This window comes from Anopheles nili, chromosome 2, assembly GCF_943737925.1.
Source record: "Anopheles nili chromosome 2, idAnoNiliSN_F5_01, whole genome shotgun sequence".
Taxonomy (NCBI): Eukaryota; Metazoa; Arthropoda; class Insecta; order Diptera; family Culicidae; genus Anopheles; species Anopheles nili.
The window spans coordinates 24,739,803-24,766,769 of record NC_071291.1 but is presented as its reverse complement, the minus strand read 5'-3'; the positions used below and the strand labels follow the sequence as shown (position 1 = coordinate 24,766,769).

The 26,967-nt window shown below is 47.8% G+C and overlaps 1 protein-coding gene across 1 annotated transcript in view; it reads left to right on the top strand.

Moving 5' to 3' along the window:
• LOC128720139 (uncharacterized) overlaps window positions 1-26,967 on the top strand; it is a 163,126-nt gene that overhangs the window by 65,943 nt on the left and 70,216 nt on the right. The window lies entirely within an intron of this gene.

Sequence of the window (26,967 nt, the reverse complement as noted above, 5' to 3'; positions counted from 1 at the left end):
TCAACACTTTTGAGAATAGCTATGCAGTGGCAACCCGCAGTACGAAATGGTAGAACGTTTGCAAAATATCGCCATGCTGGCCAGCAGAGGAAGCACCACCGTAACAAGGTTTGCTCACGATGGAATCAAATTCGAATTGGAATGCTATTTGGATTCTTTCTGCTTGATCACGCGCCGAATATTTGCACCTTCACGGCTCGCAAATAGATTGGCATGGCACGGCGACGTTTCTAACGTGCAAGGACAATTGCCTGTAAAACGAATGGATTTTGGCACGTGGTTGTGGGACGCTAGGAAGGAAGTAGTTGGGCTCAAGAAATTGCGAAAACTGCTGCTGCCTTGGCGAAAAATATGACCCCATGCCTGGAGGGTATGGCGCCTTCCGGCGTCTCGCTAGACCAAGAGAAATGTTCTCGCACGGCTGGTACTGAAATCGTCCATCCGAACGGAATGTTCGCAGCCGGCGAGTGAGCGCGAAACCGTGCCCGGGCCGGTGCGATCCTGTGGGAAAGTGAGTAAAAATTGTTCTCGAAGGATTTCAATTTGTGTGCCCATTATGGGCAACACCAGATGTCTCTGCCGGGGGATGCTACGCTGGAAGGTTTGCACGCAGCGAGGGAAAATTTATTCCCCATCTAACATGGCTGCTGGGGATCGCGTCTCACTGTGACCGGTTGCAGCTCCTGCTGCAAGTCGGCTTCGTTGAAAAGAAGCCGTTTTTTCCCTACGAATCTTTCCCGTATCGACGTCTTCAACAACGCGCTCGCAGAGCAAAGGGCTCGCACGCGGTAAAGTATGGTGCCGAGCCCTTTGTACCGCTCCGGTGGAAATAAATTTGCAGGAAATTGAAAAAATAAAGACCCCACCACGGACTTGTGTTGCGCTCGCCGCAATGGAGGAAGCTGGGCCCAAGCGTGCCGTCGGCCGGGTCTGATGGAACGGCTCGGTGCTTCAAGGTTTGCAATGAATGTCCATGCCACAGGGCGAATGTAAATCTTCAAGTGTCGTTCGGTGTCTTTGCTCGTTATTCGACGCCCTTTACGAGCATGCCGCTAGGGGAAGACTAATGAAGTGTTAGTGAGCCGTGTAAATAATACTGTTTGCTGCTATTCCCGCCTGATGTCAGACACGGGGGCTTGTTTTGGGCTCTTTTGTGCCATCGATCTATTTAGCTTGAAAGCAATGATGTAGAACTGGAGCAACATTGTACAAAAATGTTCAAAAGATGAACTGAGCGTTTATTGTCTTGAAGAACACTGTGATAGGAACAACACTTTTTAAGCTTATTTAGATGAAAACTAATGCAAGTAATAGGCTAATATTGATCGAAATTTCACATGAAAAATGTTACTGTAAGTACTAAGGCTCGTTCATCGCACATGCGTTGGGTATTCAATTTGTTTACAAAGTAAAGGTCTTTGCGTTTGACAATTTTTTTGGATGTTTGGGTGGGAGTATAAGTTCTGTGAAGTTTCCATATCTTAACCCAAGCAAAACGGAAGTCAATGGAATGTACGGGGTTCTGTGGCAGCTAGCAACAGCTTGTAAACGTGTTGTTAGCGATTACGGACGAATAATCGAATCTTCCCATTTGTGTATGAAGGTAAACCGGCCCTAAACAAAGATTGGCAGACAATCATGTGCGTATGCGTTAGATACCGTGGGTCGTAGCGTACATGCTGCCGTTTACATGCGATATCGGCAGAAGCACGTGTACCCTGTACAAATGACCGTTAAAGGGGTAGTCGCGAACCGAAACCGAAATCAATACCCACCGTCGATCGGTGAGCGCTTGTAGCGGGCTGTTGCACACGCGAGGCCCATTTTGGGATCCTTCGCGCAAGCAAGGACGCGTTGAGCGCTACCCCGACAAAGGCACCGGATAAACTGTTATGTCCTGGAACGAGTTGAAATCGCTTCCGTTTACATAGTGCCGCTTGAACCGAACGTATCCTTGGAACACTCCCGGCAGCAGAGGGTTGACTAAGCATTCCCTGCCCGTGCTGGAACGGGCTTGTAAGTACACGACCCCGGATGAAAGCGCCCGGATTCACCGTCTAATCCCGCTCGAGAGGCTGAATCACATTCGCGTGCCAAACCTCTGTCCGGGGAAAAGGGTCGGCACTTTTATATGGCTCATCAATGGTGTCGTGGAAACGGTTCCGGGTCCCTTTCTTGTCCGAGACGGCTGCCCTGCAGCATCATCGCGTTGTGGATTTTCCGTTCGGAAATGATATCGACGTGCTCGTCTGGGAATTTGCTTGACACTAGCAGCATCGTGTAGGGTGAGACGATCGTTTTGTTGTACTTTAAAGCTTTCCCTTCCCGGTGGTTGTGCCACGGTGGCTGGTTCGTTTGGGTTTTGGCTTGAACAAGGGGTTGTAGCAGCAGCAGCAGCAGTAAGGATGTTTGCAATGACAGTTTCCGATGATGCTTCGGGTCTAACGTCAAGGCTGGGTTCGCCTGCGCGGCAAGCGATTTGCTCGCGAAAATGGTAGAAATCATTTCCTATTACAGGGCGCCGGTCCAGTAAGGATGGAACATCCGGAATGCCAGCGGCATGATCTGGCAGCAGGGGATGTTCTGTAAAGCGTTCAAACACATTGCCGAACCAAGCCCCAGCAATTGCTGTGCACTGATGGGCACTGGTGACAGGCTTTGTTGTTTCGGCTTCGTTACTATGGCGCCTTTTGTGGGCACTTCCCGATGGTGGGAACGGTAGCGTAGAATGGACCACACCCTCTGCAAATGGTGCAGTTTTGACACATTCCTAAGCGAGCCAGCCATGCTAGCGAGTAAGCGGTTACCATTATCTATACTTCGGTTCATTTTTACGATGATGTTAACGAAAGAGGCCCCAGTATGTCGTGACGAGACGAAAGCGACAGCTTTTGGACCTGTCGATGACCTTTGTGAAAGGAAGCAACGTTTGCGGATATGTAACAAATTGAACAGCCAAGGGTGCCAAAAGAGGAAACTTGTATCATGGTGTTGTTGATGTGATAGGCTTCGATTCAGTAGAAATATTCTACTGTCAATTATAACTTTCCAATGACAGTGATAAATTATCCTTTTTTAAACATTTGTGATGAGTTTCAGAAGTGAAATTTACACCCTGAAATGATTTTCCACAGATTTCAACGCATGTTTTTATCGAACCATATCGAATTGCATGCATGAAATGGACGATAAAATTCATAGAAAGCCTTCTTTGACTTTTTCGATTTGTGTAAAAAACATTTGCCTGTCAAATAAACTCATAAAGCTACCATTTCTATCTCATCGCTGGACAGCTGTTGTAAATTGAACTTGATAAATTGTCGCACTGAAATTTTTTACGTCAATACAACGCCGTTTTTATCGAACTGTTATCTCTTTTCAAGCAAAATTGAATGCGTTTTTCGTGCGGAGTGCTATCTCTCTATTCAACCGAAATGTTAATGAGCGCGTTAGCGAGTTTACGACACTGTAACCCTTTTGCGAATAAACCATTCGCTATTGTTGGACCACTTTTCAGCGTGCCAAACATGTGCGCATCATTTTCTGTCACGATAAGGTGCTCGATTTAATGCCATCCATTCGGGGTACCTGTCTACGTAAGTGGAGAGAGCTAGATAGAAACACGCACACGCAAAAATCGGTGCCCTTGTAGCACCGGATGTCTGATCCGCAATCAGGGCGACCTTCGATAGGGAAGCATCGTGAAGCATGAAATTCAATTCCCTTTTCGCATCGCCCCGTCACATATTGTATGGTGTGGAATTGCGCACGGATTTGGAAAAGGCACACTGTTTTTCCGAAGAAAAAAAAACCTGTGAAAGCAACGGAACCATCCTCAATCTTGAAAAGGAACAAAAAAAGACACCGTTGTAAAAGGGGACAAAATCTGACGGGAAACCGTCAGCATATAGATGGTTTATTTTTACCACCGCCCAAACGATGCACACCGGTCGTTCCTTTAAAAGAAGCGATCGAGAGTGAGAAAAAAAAGCCCACACATACGCACGCATTTTCCTGGGTTCATGGCGTTGAATGTCGTTTCCCTTTCAGCGCTATTCTCCGCGAGCCGTTGCTGGCAACGCAAAGGAAACTCAGCTCACTGCGACGCCGTACGGATCAGCCCACCGGAACCATCAAACACAAGAAGGATCCAATGACCGCTTCCATAAGTTTCGATTAAAATGTGCGCGCTGGTGCGTGGTGTCGCGCCGAGAATGGAACGCACCCATGATACTCATGATTGTCACCGACAGGATCGAAATTTTGACAGCGTCATACATTGCGATCATAAAGAGCTTTTCCACACATTGGTTTCATTACGAAAGGGAAAGTTACGACTGTGGATTCGTTGGTTTTTCCCTACGCTTAGAGTGACGTTTCGGGTGTAACGGTGGAAAGTTGAGTGTGCTGATGTTTGGTGAGAAGACTTCCGCGATCCTGATACTATTATTTGATATTTTTCACTGAATATTTCGATCAAAATGCACACTGACTACGAACACCTCGTAAAAGATAAAAGTATCATAGCAGAAGAGCACCATTAACGAATAACTGGACTTTTTGATGCCATGCTTCCGCAAATATTTGTTTATGGTAATACTGTAATAGTACGTAGTTTTATCTAAAAAGATGCATTTTAATTTCGTTTTACATCAGTGTTCCATGGAAATAACCACATAGCAAATTTTTATTGAAAACGAAGGAACTGTAACGTAGATTGAAATGAAGCTTGAATTTCACGATCGAAAAACATTAATTTACCACGGAGTTACCACGGAGAATGCGTAGTTGTTAGGAGTAAATGTGTTCAGAAAAAAAACTTTTTATGGTTTGAAAACGTCAAACTATGACACGATTCAGATATAAGTTAATATATAAAATGAGGGGAAAAACTTACGAATTCCTCAATGAAAAAATAAAATAGCTTTTGAGATATCATTTTGATGCCAAATTGTTATGACATACATGGAAGTGTTTATTTCAAGTTTGATCTTAAAACATGATTCGTATTTTCTTTGTCGAGTGCTATTTGTCTCTGTTTGATAAAATGTTGCACAAAGAAAAATACACCCAAGCGCTTACTTTCAAGATATTCAGGAACATTTCATAGCCATGCTCATAGTTAAATCATGCACGTGCATCCATGCGTGAAGCGTTGGAACGATACGGTCATCATACAGAAGTAAACGGTACGGTCAGTAAAAACGAATTCAAATCCTACACGACAACTGCGTTTATTCTCACGCAACGCATAGGTAGACACATTCGTTAGTATGCGTTTACAGAGACTTTTTTTGAATAGTATTTAGAGCAAAAAAATTGATGGGCTTTGACACAAGTTGTAAGACGGATTTGAGCGTATTTTTCCTGAATAAAATTAAAAAGCATTTTAATCATTGTTTATTTAAAACGGTACGAACCATAACCATTCTACTTTTATTAACTATTTTACCATTACATGTCCGATTTTCCGTAAAAGTAATAAAATAGTTCTTACGAAGAGCGTGACTAAACGCGTAACTGTACTTAGATTTGTGTATCCGGAATTGTGTGCAATCCTGAATTTGTATTGTGGGTAACTGCATATTTGTGTGCAGTACTAAGAGCAGTCTAATGAATAGTCTTATAGACTATTTCATGTGATGAATTTTTCGAAGTAGTGTCTTTTTAAATAAAGATAAGCTTCGATAGATTGCACTGACATCAAACTGCTTTGAGCTGCTGTCACAATCAGGAATGGAACATGTCAGCTGTACCGACATTCTCAAAGAAACGAATGATATTGACAGATTGGAGGGTGGTTTGGTGTAAAAGAAACAAACGAAAATAGAGAGATAGTTTTCCGTCAAGCACCCTCGTTAAAATTGAACCATTACGTTTGCAGCCATATTTTGCTGTAACATATCGAACACAACCAGTCGGGCTTTGGGAAAATTGCTATGCATGATTTCAATTTAGGTTAGGAACCTTGAAGCTGACCAGGTTGAAGAACATGGTACGGATAACATGCCAATTTTCATTTCGTAAAAAATTCCATTCTCTTCAAAAAAGTATAAGAAAGGAACTGGCAAAGCCAACGCCTAACGGATCGCTTACGCAAGACTATTGTATCTAATACGCCTGAATGCTTAACTTTACAATCGAATTCCGTATTCCATTCCCATCTGTGATCTGTCGCGTTGTGATCCGAGAAAGTTGTTGCGTGAGAAATGGGTGTTGCAAGTTGCTTAAATAGCCATCAATCTTTGCTTCACGTAGCTGGGGAGCAAAAACGAGGCTAATCAACATTAAAAATATTATGAAACTCTCTTCATCGTCCATTTAACTATCTAATGTGACACCCGTTTAGATTTCTCGTTCTCTTGTTCATTTTCTCGCATTCTCGCTCTTTCTCTCTGTCTATCATGTTCATAATTATCGTGTTAGAGGGCGATGTGGACTGGTCCGCAAACGGTCGTGGAGTGAGGAAATTGCGCATTTTTTTTGCACAAAACATTCGTTGAATGTATTCCCGGTTGGGAGGCAGAATTGAGGGAAAAAAGAACCCATACCACCGTTTTGCGTCCCGGTTTCGTGCTGCTAAGAGAGAACTTTTAAGAGTTCCAATTCTGATTCATTAATTTGTTAAATTAAATTTCTCTCTCCCATCCCCGGTCATTTTGGGTGGAACATTTTTCGCCATCGCTTTCGGGCTCTATTCCGGCTTCAGAGGCCATTCGAGTGACGTTTGCAGCTGACGAAAACGCAAACGCGCCATTCGAAGCCTCTCGCTAATGCGATCCCACCATTTCGGGGACGAGATTGTGCTGGTGTGTTTGTGATTCACGGTTGTTCTCGGTGTGTCTCCACGCCTTGGTAACGAGCCGCGCACGCCCTGGTATCGGGGATTTTAGCCGAGATGTCGCCTACGAAACAATTCAATTTGACAGCCAGCTTAATTTTGACAAATATTTATGACGATGCGGCGAGTGGCCTGGAATCGGGCGCGATGAAGGACTTCTAGGATATATTTTGTTTCGTGGAAGCACCTTTTCGCAAAAGCACTGTCCCATCATCAGGCGCGTCTTCTGCTTACCATTTGTTTCTGTGTTTTTCATTCTATTTTTGGTCGATACGGGCAGCGACATTGCGTGTCTGTTAAAAGAGCGAAAAGAAAAAAAACCTTTTTAAAAGGAAAACCATCCGCCCGACCAACGCGCTTCATGACAGATTTTCTCCATTGCATACAAAAGACGATGGGTCGAGGAAAATGTGAGGAAATTCAACGATTTTTAGTTACCCCCGGAGGTGACCGTGAAAATGAGACCCTTGGGGTTTGTCCGAACAGTTGAATGGAATTGTCTGCAACCGCTATCATCCCCGAACCTTAATCGGCCCAGCAGGAGCAGTTGAATTTCGTTGCTCAACCGCGAAAGGGTGAGTGCCAGGTTAGAGAATAAATTCTTAGTGACGGTTTGGGATTTGGCTGCTTCCACCACTGGACACCATCGGCATGGCTACTGGGCAGTGGGGTGTCGTCGATCAACGCCATCGCGATACTGCCCATCGCTGTCAACGTCACCGGGCGACATCGGGTTCAGCGTGAATGATTTAGATCAATCAGGCTGGCAGCGATAAGACTTCTTCGACGGCCCGTTCCGGGGAGTATCAATCATAAGCGATTTGTCAGCCTGTCATGTACGGTGAAAAGAGCAAATCTCCCGCCCATTGAGGTGAGCATTACTGATTGAGGTCAGCGGTGATGCCCATTGCTCGGTGCTATCGATTTTCATTCAGCGGTGTTGATTGATGACGCTTCACAGCTACACGCGAGCGACAAATCCTTGTCCTGTTGGAATCGTAGCCGTGCGGAAATCGGTAAGAATTTGCGAAGCCATCGTTGCTGAGTAAAACGGTTTTTGTTTAAGATTTTAAATCTTTCGAGTCTGCAAGAAAAAGGATTCAAATTATAATGATAATGAATATAATGCGCCACCATTTAGCACGACGATAATGAGCAATGGTTGGGAGCAATGGGAAGAAAAAAAAACTCGCTTAAAACCAGCCGGATCCTTTGCCAGATTTCCCGAGAAAACCTTTTGGAAAATTAAATTTTATTTTCTTCACAAATAATCCACCATCACGGCACGGCACAGAAGGCGGCAAATCAGAGTTAAATCCAAATTGCACTTCATTATATCTCCGCACTTTTCAATGGCCTTCCGGTAGGCTGTTCGTTGCCGGTTGAATCGGGCGTTTCGGGTAACGTCTTCGTTGGCATCTTCTTGCAGCGTTGGCCAGCAGGCTAAATGGCGAAAAAGGGTAGCTCCTTCCAGCCAAACGATGACGAGCATGTACCGCCTGGTACCGGCCATCAGTAATCGACAGCCGTAAAATCGGAGGAGCCAAACTAACCGATTGGGACGCGGGTGGGCGCCAGTGGCCAGATGCGCAATCAGAAAACTCACCCACTCAGCCGCCCAACCGGGAAGCGGGTGGTGCCTTAACTCGGGATTACTCGGAGCAAGCGGGAGTCATTAAAATAAATGAAGCATTAAAAGCGCTGTTAATTACACACAAAACAAATGCTTTTCCTTTTCATTATTCCATTCCCTAGCCGTCAGTGGCGTCAGGGCGCCTCGGGAGAAAATCGACTGTTACCGCCCGGTTGGCACAGCGTGGGGTGCGATTGTCGTTATTGTGGGATTTCGGTCAAACGGTGCCTTTTGCGATGGACTAAACGATCGGAAAGTTCACCAGAAGCATCGGAGGGCTTGCCGGGTTCGAGGTTTATTGATTACTTCCGGTGAAAGTTCAAAGATCGAACCGTACTTCCAGCACTCGGTGCCCTTGGTGAACGGGAACCGTTTCCGGAGGCAAGGTTTTATTTTCTTCTCTCGCTCAATTGCAGCTCGTCATTGCGCAGGGCGAACTCGTCGGTGCTTTGGTTTGTAAGCGTGGATCACTTGGTGCTCTGGAGTGGTCGTTGGTCGTTCCCGGAACTTCATCGACATGTTGCAATTGAACTTTATCGCTCTCCGTCCAGTTGGGGCACCGTCAACGGTTTTCAAAGTTGCAGTGATCTGAGGCATTAAGTTTCAGTTCCCCATGTAAGTCGTGTCTGCCGGACAAACTCTTAGCTCTTTATCTCGTAGATTCGGATGTACATCGCCCGAATAGAATGCAATTAAAATCATGAGCTTTTGCGAAAAGACGATGAAATTTTGTATGTGAAATTAATAAAAATGCGGCTAATGTTGCCCAAAATAAAGATTCTGCATGTTTTAAGTGCGTGATGTTGGTGGAACAAAGCATAAATCTTCGTTTCATCCTTAAGAATAAACCCATTCACTCAAGAATGCAAAATTATTCGCTGGCAAAAAAATGCAGCAACGTTGCCAAACAAAAAAAGGATCCCCTCAAGTATGCCTCGAGCTACACGTTGCATCGCATCGAATTTCGTCACCTAATGGTTGGCCATACATAAATAACACACTTTACAAATTATAAGAAACGCAACGCGAAGACGTCCCGTTTCTACCAGGGTCGCGTTTCACGATTCGGTGCCGTTTGCTTGCGAATAGTGCACTACTTTGTCGTGGCGTCGTTCTCTCGTTCTCGCGTTCAGCATCACGCGCGTAGCGTCGACGAGTCCTTCGTCAACCGCAACACATAGCGCTTGCGAACGGAGTGCCTTGATCCGCTGCCAATAGACAGCCAGACGACGGTGGTCGTTCCGGGAGGGCAAAATTATACGTCCGGGAGCGTGCTTTAATAAAATTGGATGAAAAATTCAAACTGTCGTGCCGATAGTTCCGCTCCGTGGTCGATCGATTGTTTATGGTGCGGCGCTCTGTCGGCGTTCTTGGCGATGGCTGCACACTGACTTGTGGTTCACTCAACCACACACTCGTGGTCCTGCGTTGAAACGGAAATAATTTGGACGCTTGTTTTTGGCGCTATGCGACAAAAAGCGCATTCCAAAGAAAGCAAATTCCATTTTCTTTCCCTGGCCAAATAACTCGTAAAAGAGCGAACCAATCGGACTGGTCGTTACATTAAGATCGCTTTTCTGAAATTGCAACATAAGTCATTTGTTTCAGCAAAATGCCACCAACCGAAAATGTTACACCGATGCGTGCCCTACCGAAGATCGCATTTGGTTCAATTAATATCTGCCTCGTAAAAACAAAACACCGGGCAGAGGCTCTGGCTCAGATTTCACGCATGAATAGCTCAAACAATACGTTACCCTCCGTACCAAGCGTTACGTCAATGTATATTTTAATCGCTAAATTACCAACTTTCTAGCTCGCCCCAGTCCGAGCGCACCACGGCGCATGGTGTGCTTCGATGCAGCTCAAATGACTCGTGTAATCGCTGGCAAACACACACACACACACGCACACACATAATCGCCTAGACGCACCATGGACAGAGCCGTTGAAACTCAGTCGCCGTTGCGGGATGTTTGTATTGCCAATGAATATCTTGCGCAATTTATCTCCCAGCAGTCAGCAATCAATATGTTTGAGAAAACTGGAGCACTATGAAAGTGGAGCGTGTCTCAGGCGAAGTCGCCAGCTCGAGCTGGTCAGGGGCAGAGTCCGGTGTATGCGTGCGTTTAACGAGCGGCGCTGGATGGAGTGCTGGGTATTTAAGCGTGTGGCAAGTACGCTGTACTGCAGCAGCAAGAAGCGGGCTTATTTCTGCAGCCTCAGGACGAACGATCTACCCCAAGACGCCATGTTTATTATGAGTGTATATGTGTGTGTGTGTGTGTGTTGTGCCGGAAGTGCGCGAGGGAGTGCCGCTGAACTACCCGTCGTCGTCGTCGTTCCCGTCGCTGTGATTGGGCGGGACCGATAACCGAGTAAACTCTCCGGCTGTACGAGCCGTTACGGCCCGGCAGAATATTTCAAAAACTAGAACCATTACTGTCGAAATAAATGGCCCGCATAAACTATTGGAAATGCTGATCTAAGTTAAATATTTGTACACACTTACATACGCTCGCTCTCTCCGAGTCCGGGCTGTCGGCGTCAGGCTGCCAGCAGCAGCAGCAGCAGAAGCAGAATCAGCGTCAGTAGGCGGCCGTTACACCACTTTGCGTGCTGGCCACTTTCCGACGATGAAGATGTCTCGCCCGCTCTGCCAGCTCGTGGTCGTCCTCCCGATCAGGGGGAAAGGACTTCTGGCTTGATTGCAAGTGAAATCGACCGCTGGGGCGCGGTGGACGGAAATTTGCAGAAAGAAACGGCAGCCGTTCGAAGGCGAGATTGAGGCCCGAAAGGCACACACATACCAGACCATTCCGGCTCCGGCCGTTATCGAAGGCTATCGGAGGCAATTGGATACATCGGGACGTTGAGAGCCGTCGGGTTTTTGGGCCCGCAGCAACATTCCAACCAGTGCTCGAGAAGATTGAGTTTTCCCATTCGGGAACGTGAAAATGTGCGAATCGATGAAGCCGGTCAGGCGATATGGGAGCTATCGGTGGCGGCGAGAACGTAAAGTCTGGGGGGTAGCGTTTGTGGAGCGAAGCAGCTTCCAGCAGAAATGTAACATCTTCATGCATTGGAACGGTACTGTTCAACGGGTGCTAATGGGATGCACCTGCACGGCTTTATGGCGGGTGAACGAGTCGGAGATGAAGTTCGATTAAAATACATGCAAATAAGCACTATAGAAATACGCTTTTGGCACAAAGTTGACCGGTTTGGTGCAGTTCGAAAAAGAGTAACTAACACTTAATGGCTAATTTTGAATGTTTAGCCTTAATCTCCATTGCATCCACGATATCTTACTTGGGGTGGGAGCCATTAAAAAAAAAGAAAAAAGCACGTTTAAAACCATCACGCAAAACCGTTCGGCAACGATGCAACGTTGGTGGATTAAAATTTTATTAGTTCCAATTTCCGACCCGTTCGGTTGACCCCGTGTGGCCGCCGGGACCGCTTGGACATCTCCGGTTAAGTAATCAGATATATTATATCGCTCGGGCATCTTTTGCTCCGGTGGAGCCAACGCGCCCGTCGGGCAGTCGTTAAAAAGGCACTTTCCGGAAATTCATGACCATAAGCATCCTCGCAAAAGATAACAATTTTTCGATAGCGCCGAAAAAAAAAACACCCGCTGATACACCCATCCAGCATGAAATTGCGCCCATTCGATGGTGGGTTGGTTTCGTTTTCGCTTCGTTTTTTTCTTCTGCAGGGTGTCTTTGTGTTTTCTTTTCCATTCGTCGAGCTGCTCATACGCAGCCCAACGCCTACATCCTTGCCCGAGCGCGAACGTTCCTCGTGGAAGCAAGTTTCTTCCGAGCGAAATCTACATAAATTCCCAAAGTTTTTCCTCCCATCGGGCGCATGGTGTGCGCCAGCGAGCCGACCAAATCGGAGCCACTCCGGAGGCCAATTCCTAGATTGAAGGTGATCGCCGGTTTGGCTTCCAGCAGCGGAAGTGGCCGAGCGGGCCCATCTCATCTCCTCCACACGGCGGCCATGCTGGCAATTTTCGATCTAAATGGCCTCGGATATAAATCTACCGGAGGGAATGACCGAAGCCGGGAGAAAACAAAATCTGAGCACCTACGCCCGGCGCTTGGCCAGCTGGCTGCCGGCACCGATGGAGGCGCCCAGTCCCGGTTCCTGGGTCGGTCGAGATTGCGATTGGATTCCACCAGCATCCTTCGCTGGACGGCGTTACCAAGCGAACCCGACGGCTTGGTCGTTGGTCGATGCATAATGACCGAACTCACAGCGCGTCCCATCGAAAGGCTATGGAAATAAAAATGATGGCCTGCCGAGGAGTAACGAGTGGGAAAGATCCTCGCAAAAGAGAGAGAGTGAGAGAGAGATAGAGAGAGGCAAAAAATCATAAACCGGTGCTCCGATGACACCGAAGACGAGCATCCGAGTAGCACCGAGAGGTTCGAGCCGCGAAAGCGACAGTTCGCACGTACCCAACGGCAGGAAGGAAGCAGCAACCACGCGCAAACTTTTATTATCCTCGATAATGGAAAATATTTATGAAAATTTATTCATTGATTTTTTCTTTATTGCCAATCGCTTCCGGCGTTACACCGCGCGCACACCGCACACCGATAAGTCATGAATCGATGGATCGGCGGAAAGCTCCATCAGGTCACGCCCGAGCGCCGGCCGGTGGCGAAGCGCGACCATTAAAGGGCTGGCCTGGGAAGGAATCATTATCGGAGCAATTGGGTGCCACCGCGTCGTAAACCCGATCCATCGCTTCTTGCTTTGTGGCGGGAGCTTTTGTGCGGTTCTATCTGCACCTTGTGGCTCTTTCAGACTCACTGGGGTGGGTGCTCGCTTTTCAGTGGAATTCTGATGGCTGCGGGGCCCTCATCGTTGGGTGGAGTGATTGGTAGCAATTAAAAAAGGATTGGCACTCCCGGGCTTTGATGGCTGACTAGCAATTATAATCTCCATAATTGACGTCGCTCGGGTGAATTAAGCTGGCATACGGATCGCTTGGGACCATTTATTATGATGTGCTTTTGCGCCATCGGCCGGATCCGTCGGAGTTTGAATAGCGAAAGCCGCCCCACTGAAAAAGGGACCAGCGAATTATTAAAGCTTCGGTGATGAAGAAAACAAAAACGATGCTGAAAGCGGCGCAAGCATGCCCCACGATGCCAAAGGTGGCTCTCCGATGTGGCGAGAAGCGTTCGCTGCGGGCTGAGCTGCCACCGCGAGCAATTAGTAGTAGGGCGGAAGTGAACTGTTCCGTTCAGACCGGTTCGGTTTCCCCCCCCCCCAACGGTCCCGTTTTTGCAGCGCCCCCCGATGGGAAGTGTTTTCATACGCGACCGGTGGCAACATTTTCCGTACAAATTATTCAACACACTCCGTAGACCACCTCCGGCGTGCGCTGGTGCGACCGTCGCAATTCATTCAACCAAAGCCAGCCCGCCCTTTTGTGCATCTATGCAAAGCTTTTCACTTAAGCGCCTCGGCCATAGAGAAGCGACTTATAAACGATCAACTGGAGGAAATTAGGAGTGCAAGAGCGAGAGAGAGAGAGAGAGAGAGAGAGAGAGAGCGACGAACGTGGGTGGAATGATTTGGACTCTGCATCTCGCTTGTGGCCGAAGGATGATGAAAAGATCCGTTCAAGTGTCGACCCCCGGTACGGGTGTGTTGGTGGGTGAATTGAGGCGGTAGGCACAGAAGCACGGTTCTTTTATGTCCTCGCATCCCCAACCGGAACCGATGGTGGCTGCCTTTCCATTTGGCTGCCGATACCGCACTAACCTCCAGCACGTTATTCGGTGCTTGAAACGGAAGCGGAAATGGATAGGAAAATGCATTTTAAATATGCACGACGGCATCGTCAACGCCGTCGGGTGAGTAGGCACGGACCAACGGAGATGTGTGGCCGAGAAGTGGTATGTCTTAATTACTTTCATGAGCAAAATAGTATGACTTATGGTTGGGCGCCAACGGATTGATATAATGAATCCAGTTACATTCCTGTTGAGCGGCTTCGGGCACGACTTTGCCCTTTTGTCGTGAAGGAAAATTGCAATCCTACAGGGAGACCTGGAAGCGATGGTAAATTCTTCACGGTCGAAACAGCACCGGCGGCTTTGCGGTTGACTCGTACGGCTCTGATGCCAGATGCACACAGACGCATACAGAGTAGCTCGAGCGAATCTGTGACGCAGCTTGCATAAGCGATCTTGCGGTGTAATTGATAGTAATGTAATGGAAGAAAAAAATGTATACGTCTTTTCAAGCTCGGAAGGACACATTGTTCTTGTTTGATTTATGCATTTCATTAGCATTTCTCGTAGGTGCCGAAGGCCAAGACATCACTGTGATGTGGTGAATCGGTTTTTTTGTGTATTTTGGATGCTTCAATTTCGTTTTAAGAGGAAGCGTTCGTATTATGCTGCGAAAGATAATATTGACTTTTGATAGAGCAACAGCAAGACAACAGCTAGAGCGTAGCGAACTGACACTTTTTAACCACTTCCCGCTACCTAATAATGGCCAAGCCTTTTCCATATAATATTTGTTGTCAATTCGTTAATGTTTCTTCTTTTCTATACATCATTTATGTTTATTAAATATTAAAAGAAAAGTAATAGGTGATTAAGGTAAAACGTAGGGCTATATACTATAAGCTTTTGAAAACAACATTAAATATGTTGTTCAATAAAGTAAAATTATATCGAAGTGCATCTATGTACAAGTTTCATGAAATTATCGGATGCAAATAGCAACCTTTTTTCATCGTAAAAACTGATGCCTTATCAATATTTTATACCAGGAATGAATGCACTAATTTTGAGCAATCATTTTCTTAGTGATCGTGCTCTCGATGGTTCTCGGAGAACGATATTAAAAAGTAGTTATCATGCACCTACGCTATTAAATGATTTCCATAATCAATAAAAAACCGACAACCTGCTAGCAAGCTGTTGCTGAATGGTTTTCCTGGAGTGCAAGATTGAAATATTTGTACAAAAATATGCAAAGTTTCTTAAGACCCAATCAAGGATGTAATTTTAAAAGAATAATATTTCCAGTTATTACTTAAGTGCTCCATACCACGTGTGGACTGCGCACAAAATGCCTCGTACCCGAGAGTGGTACCGGTTGGAATACCATCGATGGACGTCAGAAGCGCTTGCAGCATGCAATGTATTATGAGCTATTTATTGTTTCAACCCTGCCAACCATAAATTGGTAGTCTTTAGCCGTCCTGATGGCATCTCATCGTGCATGCGACGTTCCTTTCGTAGGATCGGTTCTCCATCCAACAGTTTCCTGCCACCATAGATTCGATTACTTTCAATTCATTCCAGCAACACATGCCCGAGTCGCATCAGGTCGTCCGACTCGATCCGTCCACTCGTTCTCGGTTCTAACATCCTCCCTGTGGCCGGACAGTGTGGGCTGGGAGTCATGGCCGGGCGTCTCTGATTTACCGATAATCTTCCGGTTTCACCTACACTGCCTGCCAGCAGCTCCACCACACGTCCGGTATGATCGGAAACGCTTTTGTGTACACTTGTGATGGCAAAATGTCACGTTTCTGTTCTAGGGGCGTTTTTTTCTCTTCATTCTCATGTTAGATTCCACCAGTACACGGTGCTGCTGCAGCTGCGTCGGAGAACCGGCTCGGAAACGATGGCTTCTTATTTGCATGCGACCAAGCTGTGACCAATGAGACGGGCAGGTCATATGGATCCACCTAGCGCGTGGATTCTACACCTACACTTCTTATTTTATCGATGGTTCACCGGCTTGAATGGTTCACCGGCATTTGTAGTCGGTTTCGTTTAAGTGTGCATAATCTTTAATTAACGAAAATAGTGAACCGTAACGAGCGAAAAAACGTCAAGCTTAAGCAGTCACTTAACAACATGCGGCACAATTTCCCGCTTAGCTTTTCACTAACGTAAAGTGAAACAAATCAAAACAAAAAAAGAAAAAGCGATACAAAAAGTCCTTCAACTGCTATTGTCGTGCAACGTTGTTGTTCCTCTCACCGGTCTGCGTTGGTTTGTTTCCTCGTTTTCGGTCGCACCTTTCCAATTCCGGTGTCCTGTTTTGCTCCCCTCACCGATCGCCGATTGTCAAAGGACGACGGGGTGGCCAATCAACCGCTGGACACGTTCGACATCTTTCCCCGGAAACTGATGTGTTTCCTTTCGTTAGGGTGCTGTCTGCAGCGTCTGTCGGGTGTGCGGTGGCTGCACTGGCTAATGGTTGAATTTCCCAAAAAACGAACGCCAATAGCGGCGCCCTGAGTGGCCGATTGGGAGCGTTTAGTGATGATAACACACACAAAAAAAAAACATCAAAAAGAAGAAGTAGAAAAAAAGAGAGATAAAAGAAGCAGCAATCAGAAAAAAGAGCACCGGGCGTTCTGGTTAAACGCAGGCGAAACCGTTGCGAGCAGAAACCCGAGGAAAACAGCTCGGCAGCCACCGAGAACCGTTGTTGCAATTCAACCAGCGAGCCAGGCGTCGAACCGGTTGGCATGGGTGACTGTGTTTGAAACTGACCGAACGGCTATCCAAGCAGGCCTCATCCCCGGGTGGCCTGATGAGAGATGAGGTGGTATATGTTTGAACCGGTTGTTAGAAAACAGTGAAAAGGTTTAGCTTTTTAAGCGCCACCGTTGTAGCAGTCGTCGCCCGATCGGGATGGCCGGTTTCGCGGCCAACCCAACGAACCCAGAGCGATTGATGCAAGTGTTTGCGTCTTTTTTTTGTTGTTGTTGCTTCTGACCCCTTTTTCCCCATCTTCATGCACGGTTTCTCCACCCGCTCGAGCGGTTCCTGATTGCCAGCAGCACTATTGATAATAGCGATCTGCAGCAGCTGCAATCTTCTGCGGGCCCTACCGTCCTTCTCGTGTGATCCCAGTGAATAGACACGTCGTGCTGAGCATCGTCCTGACACGGGGAACAAAATGGCTGCCGGCTTCTCGCCCTCGCCCCAAACCCCGACCTAAACCGAGACGTCGTTCGTCCTGTTCTTTCGCCCATTTATGACTTGTCTTTATTTGTAGCGAATTTGTTCAAACCCTTCATGTCCACGTCGGAGCGAGACATTCGGCATCGGCTAAAGGATGCCCAGCAGAACGGATAACCCGGTGCGGTCGGTCCCATCCGGTCCGGATGAGGTTCGGATTTTTTTTTCTTTTGCCTTTTTTTTCGGTTGCCCACCTCGCACCGTTTACCGGGTGCCTTTCGAAATAAGCCACCAAGATAAGCTTTTTATGTGTCGTGCTGTCCGTTACATCGAAAGCAAAGGCCCCCCATCCGCGAGGTCCGCACCCCCGCCCAGAAATGGGGGAACTGTCAATGACCCTTCGGATCGGCCTTCAATCTCGGAATGGATGTTACAACACATTCCTAGCGGTTGCAGCGGTAAATGCATCTCTTGCGCTCCTGCGCTGGGCATCTCTCACCGTACGGACGATTTTCCGGCACCGCTTTTTGCACCAAACCCGGCACCGAGACCCGAGCTTCGCTATCTGCCCTGCCTCGGGGCTGATCCTTGCGACTGTATTAAGATGGTAGCGTAAAGATAAGGTTTTATTGAAAACGTTGCTATAAAGAAATTATTTGATGATTTTAGATATTGTGAACCCTGTTACCGGTTACCGGGCTCGCCTCGGCGAATCGTGCTGCCCAACCCGACCGTGTAAGTGGTTGTTTGATGTTGTTTTTCTTTCGCCATTTCGAAACTAGCGTTCGTGCGGACGGACGGATGGGGTTCGTCCGTGATGGAACAACCGACAAGGATGGAAACCTCCGCCCGAAGGGCGGCAGTCGCTCGAGAAGTGCTCTTGTCAGCGATTTGTTTTCTTCTATTCCCATTTCCCAAATGCTCCGTTGCCTCCAGGCGGGTATGCGCACCGTGGCCAATGGCAAGAAGAGTTGGTAAGATCTGATCCTATCGGGCATGGACGATTGACCTCGACTGCGACACACACACAAACACACACACATACACAGAGAGGGACAGAAACGGGCGCACGGAACATGATAAACTTTCGTCTGCGCTGGTACGGTTGCGATTGCTGCGTTCGACCGGGCAGCGATTGGGCACCGTAGTGACTGGGTCGGTTCGGATTAAATGTGGACCAACTTTTCCGAAACCCCTTTTTCCTTGGGACGCGCCGAAGGCAATCGAAGGAATAGCTAAGACTGGCCGCATCGTGACGGGGCGCGGATGGTGGTTCGATTTTCGTGCCCGCAAGTCGATCCACTAGATTAGTTTTGCGAGGCAACTCTGGCTCGCTCGACGAACTCCGGGGGTTGGTACCGAACAAGCGTGGCAGGGAGGAATTTGGAGAGGATGGAGTTGGCATAGAACAACAAAAAAGTCCACCCACACAGCTGCCCCCAGGCATGTCCGCGAAGGATTGGCACAGTTTGGGCGGATGGCCTGGCAGCCAAACCACCAAACTTCCCGTCGACAGGAGCGAATGTATGGCTCGATGACGGATACGGATCACGAAGATGCCTTCGGTGACCAGAAAGACCGGGGCCCATCGTCGACCACGGCTCGGGAGCAAGTTTTCGTGTCCAGCGGGCAACGACAGGCTCCGTGGTGAGCTCAACCCCGGGTATGTGGAAGATAAATAGAGAAGACATTAATTGGCATTATGAGATTACATCGCCTTTGTTTATGGGAACTTATTTAGCGAAAATGAGAGGTATTAGTTTCGGTTGTGAAAATAATGACCGCGATAGCTATCGGCTGCCGAAATTGCCGGCTACCGAATCCGCGTGATCCGATGTGCGATGACCGACCGGGCGACCGGGTTTTCCGGCGACGGCAGCTCAGGGCAACCCTTGGAACCGCCGCGTGGTACCCTGAGGGTCGACGGATTACGCAGGATGGACCCCACCGTTCTAAGGGAAAGTCACCGTACGCGCAGGGCCGTTAATTGTGGGCGAAAGACGTGACGACAGCGGAGATATGATGCGCTTCATGAACGATTAGGTTTTAGTGAAGTGTTCGTAGTTCGGCGACCCCATTGCAGGGGGTGACTTTCCCACCCAATCGGTGGATCGATCACGCTCGGCTGACGGTGCTTTTATCTAATGAAACATTGCGCCGGAGGAGCCGGGCACCGACCGTGGGAGCTTTTACTGGTGCGTATGTGTGTGCGAGCGTTAGTCCTTTTGTTTGTGTGGTTCGCATTGCGGGAAAGCAATTTTCTGCCATTCACCGGATTTTCAGCACGCATTAGGAGACCATTGGAGAGGGTTTGCGCTGGGAAATTAATGCATCCAGCTACATCAATCTCTGGACCGCGTTGAGATGGCTCGAAGGATCGCGTTTATTAGCATTTTCGCTTCGCTTCACTCATCGCGCAGTTACACCTCGTAGAGAACGTCCTGTGGATGCTTGCTTACGTGGCAAGAAGGCGAATGCCTTCGCATTCGTGGTTGTTGAGAAAATACCCTTCTCTTGCGCATAAACAACGGCACAACGAACGAACGTAACTGATTCTGACTTGCATTGTTCCGTGCACCGGATGCCACCTGCCGTGCTGGTGGCCGTGTGACCTCATAATGAGAGAACCAGCAGGGCTAGCACCACCGGTACGTGAGTCTCGTGGTGTCTTGCCCTCGAAAGCTCCTTGACTCGAGTGTTGGTGGCTCACAGCGCACCACCCAAAATGGCACACGTGCGTGAACAAACCCCGAAAGATCCGGTGGGGGGTGGATTTGTTTAAAGAAACGAACGAACCCAATGGCTAAATCCTCACGAGTGGATGCATTGCACAATTGCTTCACCTGGCGAGTGCAACTGTTCATTTCCGCCCAGACAGTGCGCAGTGTTGTTTGCAGTTTTTGCATCTTTTGTGTTTTGTTTGCCAACTCGCCATGTACCCGCCCTGTAAGACGCAGCCCGGAAGTACGACCAAGCGTGTCAGCTTAGGATGGTTCGTGTTTCGGGCCGCAGTATCATTGCATGCGCTTCGGCGAGGACTCTAGCGCGTCCTTGCACCGAGGAGGAATATTAAATGACGCCCAACCATGGGCGCCATGGAACAAGTTTTCAGCTCATCGTACGAAACGCGAAACGCAAAGCCCACGGATCTGATTTAGCTCCTCGATCCGGTGGATTCGTACTGGCGAAACAAAACCGACGAACACTGCAGGTGAGCCACGCCGGGATCGTTTTGGGGTAAAGTTCGCATCATCCCCATTGGGGCTAGGATCAAGTTGACAGTCTGCAAAGCCAGCGGAATGCATTTGGGGGGCGGTCGTGGATAAAGCTGCAGAGTCTGGGTTGGCATGCTCCGGTGGAATGGTGTTCTAGACGGCTCAAATGGGCCTGTCACGTGTGTGTGTGGGGGGTTCATGTTGCCCGAGAAGGTGAGGTCACACGCGGGAAGAAAGTATTTCCTTGTAAGTGCACCAGCACAATGAGCGTTGAGTTGGAGAGAAAATCCTAAAGCACACAAAACACGTTCATTGCAGCTCGGTTCGGATCGGGAGATCTGCGTGTTTGATGTTGAAGCCCAAGGATATGTACGCCACGTGGGTTGAAGATTGACGCAAATCGAGTACAGCGCACGTAAAAGACGCTCGTGCACCGAGACAGAAAGTGGATCCTTTGTGATGCAATCATTCGAATGGCTTAACGGAACGTAATTGAATAAATCGTGAGTTCGCATGAATTTGAGCGCAAAGTGTATAGTTTCAAAGCTGTTTCAACACTGCTTGGATTCTATTAAATATGAAATGATTACAAATAACAGTACATTCGACAAGCATTGCTGTTGGAACAAGCGATGGCTGATAGAGTGGCAGCTTTATTTGGGTCCATGGAAACAACTAAAAGGATTCTGCATAGCAAACAGCGCACTGCTGGGATCAAACGGAAGCACCTTCTGTGTTTCTGTGACGAACGGTTAAGAAATGTTTTTGAGCAGCTTTTCACCTAGGCTTTCTTCTGCAGGCGATAGCAAAAACATAAGAACAAAATGACGAGTAATCCAGTGTACCAGGCAGGAGGCAGATTAGAAGCGTGCCGGAAATTTGTCCGCATTTTGGAGCCATGGTAACAGGCCACCGCTACATGAAAAGCTCGCAGGTGATGGAAAACGCCAATCATTTTCGCTCGGAACCGGGCGCGCCACGGGGCAAGATTAGATCCAAGCGAGGCGAAAGATTTATTCCTTCTTAGCCGGGCGTTTAGCAGCAACACCGGAAGCACCGGATCGTTTGGTGGATACCCGCCGGCGGCGACACGGAAAGCTGGCATGTTCTCTTTCTAAAGCTTTAATCACATTACACGTTTCACCCGGGGTAAGGGTGGCGTAGACTTTCCTGTCACCTTAAATACCGTATTCCGGGAAATGAGTGTTTTTATTTCCCCATCGTCCGCCACGGCTACGGTCGCTTTTTAGCCGCACCACTTTTACCTTCATCGCGTTGAGCTGATTTCGCTCGAAGGGACGCCGGTGTACGCGGGTTTTCCGGTCCTCGCCCGAGAAAGGGATCATAAGGCATCATGTTATTAGTGTCGTAAAGTTTCCGTTTCGTTCTTCCCACCGGAACCTTCGCACCGGTGAGTTCTCGAAATCAGCCCCCATTTTGCTCCCCTTAAGCAAGCTGGCGTGCGCGTGTGTGAGTATGGTATGGGCCGGCTGTCGGATTCAATTGGAGCGTCCCTCAATCTGACAGCTGTGAAAGAGGCAACGGAAAAATAAACCGTGCACCTTTCGAAAGGGCTTGCTGCTTCGAAGACACCGTTCAGCCGAGCTAATCTCGACGAGCTGATAAAGTCGGCGGCGAAGGCCCTCGTAAAGACAAATCCCTTAAAAGCTTCTCATACATATGTTTTACGAGACCATGGCGGCGGTGGCCTCCTGGAGCCTTCCTTAACCCTTGGCAGGAAAATGGCGCCTGTTGGTCCCTCGATTTGCGATAAAGCAATCAGTCGAGCCGGGCGCATGACGTCACGGTGGGCTGAGTAAGTAGCGATTTTGAATTCCACTGACGATGGATTGAATGGCGTTTGATATAATTTTATTAAAAACTAGCTCATTTGCACCATTTGCTTTCGCTGGATTTTTCCATCACTCTCTCTCTCTTAAACCGTCCGTCCACGATCGCTTTAAGCAATTCCAACACGTCGATATCGTCAATGAGGATTCAATGATTCATGTCACAATCGAAGATTCCTTTGTTGTCTGCACAGCTTTGTACTTCACTCGATCATCATAATGGCAGTAATTTTAGCATTTCTTTATTGAACGTTCATCGTTTGATGTAGCATTTTACTGAATTTCACCCATCCTTTTATTCTGTACCTAGAATTCACTGCACATTATCTGTTTCTTCCTATTGTTAGAACTTAATATATATTTGTTATTTACTACTTGTTTAAATTGCTATCATGCAAACCTCCTGGATATCATCCAATTAGGTATTCAATTCTATTTATGAAATTTTTCGTTTTGCAGTTAGTTAGTGGCTTCTATTTATGGGCCAACATACATATATGTATTTAAGCATATTCAAACCTTCATTTTTATGTTCAATAGACAAAGGACACTGAAAAACCATCTTGAAAATGCCTTTGCTATGAGCACCATTTCTGGGGAAATGACGAAACTGATCAGCTGCACTCGAGCAAGTTGACGCACAAGATGCTTTCCGTTTCTGTTTAAGCCTTCCTTTGATCCGAAGCGCGCAAGAATTTGATACATTTCAACCTGGGCCGGCTAGAGTCACCTAAATTAAGGGACATAATTATGCTTGGTAAAAGCAGCAGCGACCTTCGTCAGAGGAACTGTTGGCTGCTTGCGAAGGGCGACAAACCTGTCCAACGCAGATACCTAGAAGGCAAATGAGCGTAGTATCGATACAAAATCTCGTCACCTCAAGCAGGGTCGTAGCGTATTGCGTTTCGTGCTTGATGTTTGGTGTTGCTTCGTTATTTCGAGGTCTTCCCGGTTCTGCGTCACTCAGAAGGGACACTCCAATCGTTTGATCATCTTGGTTGTCCGTGCCGTAAGGGTCGGGTTGACAGAGCGTCAAAAATAGGTCAACGCTGGCCTGCTGAAAAGTCAGCCTTCTGCTTGTGCAATTGTTTTCGGCATAATTGAAAACATTTCACCGCTCATTCGAAGCATAATGTTTGCGCCACAATTATCTATTTAGCGTACTTTTTTTGTTGTTGCTCGCTCTCATTCTGCTCCAAAATTATGCATTTCCACCCGGTCCACTTCGCTCTGGTGTCAGCAAAACCACGCCGCGCACGCTTGGACGCGCTTTTACAGGCGCCCGCGTTCAGCCCGATATCGCTTTAACGGCGCGCTTTATGGGCAAACTTAATAGAATATGTTTTACGGTCCCTTGCGGCCATAAAGGAATAAAAGCATAATTTACTTGCAATAAAGCGCGTTGCTCTCGACAGCCAGCGCCAGGCAGACAGGCGTCGCCGACGTTGAGCACGGCCGTGATTGACATGTCTCTCGTACTGTCCCGTTTCCGGTCGTGGGGGGGTTGGAAAGTTTCCCGGGTCCACTTTCTATCGTTTTATCCGTGCACGAGGGTCAGGTGGGGGTAAAATGAAAATGCAAAAAAAAAGCCTGGCCCAAATAGCCAGGCTTGCCATTCGCAAACGCAAGGGCACCGTGACCGGGCACAGTGATCCTCTCGAACCCGATGTCGTTTCGGGGAACTACTGCTCCCACGGTCGGTGCAATTTCATAGGGAGGCAGATTTTTTGGCAGATTGCGTACCAACTGGCGTCCTTTCTCGTGTTCTGATCCCCCTCCCCCATTCAGACAACGTGGCCTGCGCAAACGCCGGAAAATCCACCGAACATGTCCAGTGTCCATGAAAGTCATTTATTCAAATTAAATTTCACGTCCACCCAGGTTGAGCATAATTCATATTTATTGTTCAACTTTATGCCCAACCGTTAGGCCCATAAACTTGGGCCGAGCCCGGTACAGGAGGTAATCGCTCCGGTCCGGGCCGTGCGCCGGCATTATGCGTTTCCACCGAAGTGAACCCTTGGATTGGCGAGTCGCGTCTTGCGTCTTGCGTCTTGCGAATGAAGCCTTGGACCGAAATCAGTCCCCGAAGGGCGGCACAGTGGCTTTGGGCGGCGCGAGTCTATCGAGCGAGAGTTGGTAAATTTGGGCGTAATTTATTGTATGATTTGTTTTTGCTGGTTCACTTTCTCCATGCAATGCAAACGAGGCCGCAAATCGACGCGTTGAGTGAAAGTGTCGAAAAACTGCTAGTGCGAGAAGGAAGGCGAAAGGGAAGGGTGAAGTGTGAAAATAATGTGAGAAAATCTTCGCAAGATGGCGTGTGGTGTAATTTTATCAAAAAAAAAAGATGCCTCATTTTGTTCGTCAAAGTGCGTCTGTGAAACTCGTATAAATAAATCACACCCTTACCGTTTCGCTTTTGCTTTTCGATTTCCACAATAACTGGTTCTTTCTATCGCTCTCTCTCTCTCTCTTTCTCACTCGCCAAAAAGAGCTTTTTTTTTCATAATCATCCGACAAGGTCACCCCACACCGTGACACTGCGGAAGGCGATACATGGACGCTGTAAATTGAATAAAAAAGCAATCAATTGCACAAACGATTCGATGTAACTTTGCGTTGCAACAGTTTCCCCGTGCCAATTGTCATTGGCCGGCTCGTTACGCTGCTTTCCGTGAACACGTTTTATTTATGTGGTATCCAACAACACTGGATAAATGCAATCCGGCGATACTTATCGAGCGCTCATTTTTTTTTGTGTGTGCCGAGGTATGCAGATGGGAAAATCGCATAATTATTCCCCGTGTACAGCAATCCCGGACGCCAGGAGGTAGATAATAGCGCGATTGTGTAATGTTGCGAGCTGATTATACATCGGTACGGATGTGCTTTTTTTTCTGTACTTCTGCTGTTGTTTCGCATCCCGTGCATACATGTGAGTAGGTTAATCAGGATTTTTTTTCTCGTCAAATGTAACCGTAGGACCGTGTGATTGAACTACCATTATGCAATCATCGCAGCATGCCGTTGCTGTTGATTTTTGAATCGTAGTTACCGTGGTTGCTAGGTGCGATTGAATAATCGTTTTATTACACATCCTGTTAATGCGCTGGTTCGCGGAATCCGTTGGTGCCGCTGATGGGGAGGATAAGGCAATAAGGCTCACTTTAGAAATAATCTCACCGATTGGAATATCATTGACCGGGGATCATCGATAAGAAACTAGCCATGGTCGAGAGCGAGTCGATAAGACACTGAATAACAAAAAAAAAACACATCCTCTTCTCTACTGTGGTCTTTTTTTTCTGGAGGAGGGATTTGTTTGGCTTAGCGGTGACCCGAAGTGGCGCTCGAAGGCGACTGGGCTGTCTTGCTTCCCACAATTGAGGCGTACTGGAACGGAATGGTGACCGTGTCCGCTTGGTCGGGCCCAGTTTCTTTTCCTTCGCATTTAAATAAATAATGAGAAAGGATCAAGAAGGCAATCCAAACAAAAGGAAGTGTACCCTTTTTTAATATTCCACCCACCCACGGGGATGACCCGCAGCAATTCAACCGCTCGGTGTCTCAGATTTCACTTCCGGTGCTACACCCCGTCACGGGAAATGTTACTGTACCGCGAAACAAAGGAAAAATCGTTCCATCCCTTGCAGCTACCGAAAAGGGGTTATGCGTGACCAATCTGGGTTTTTGTTTATTTGAGACCCGGATTTTTGTTTTTCGATTTCGGCGAAACGAAACGGTTACCCTGGCGGATCCGTTGGTCATCCGTGCCCGCGATCCACACCCCAACCATCCGGCAACCCTCTTCAGGGTTCATTCCGGTAATGGGTCCGGTAATGGTAGATCAACGCCCGAAGAAAGGACATCCTCATTACGTACGGTGGACAAACAATCCCGGACGCGTGGTGCAGTGGTGGTGGAACGAAAATGAAAATCCTTCACCGTGCCGCACCGAGATCGTCAATGGCAATTCGTCACCCCGTCGCCGGGAAAACCGTCGTCCTCCGGGGGCCGGTTAGTAAATGTGAAAAATCTTCTCCACCTTGCGCCCTTTGCAAAACAGATGGCGAGCGGAGGATCGAGTTCGAGCCCGCACTCGGAAGCCATCGCAAGCGCCTACCAAGGACGGAAATTAGTAGGTAATCAACTGAAGAATGATAAAATAAGCTGAACCCGGCCGGAGGGAGGTCGCGTTTATGCAATCAACTCCGTGTTCTTTCGTCCCGCCAAGCTCAGCAAAGCCGCTCCGTTGTGTCGGATTCAAATGAGCCTATTTCAACATTACTCCCTTGGGAAAGGACTACTTCTTCTTAACGGTGGGACGTTCTTGCGTTTTTCATCGTTTCTCGAGCGGTGTATTGCGAGCGAAGTGCGCCGAGTTTATTTATCTGACCCCACGGATGATGATGATGATGATGGTTCCTAGGTCCGGGTCATATTGCCCTTATCTTTCCACCGC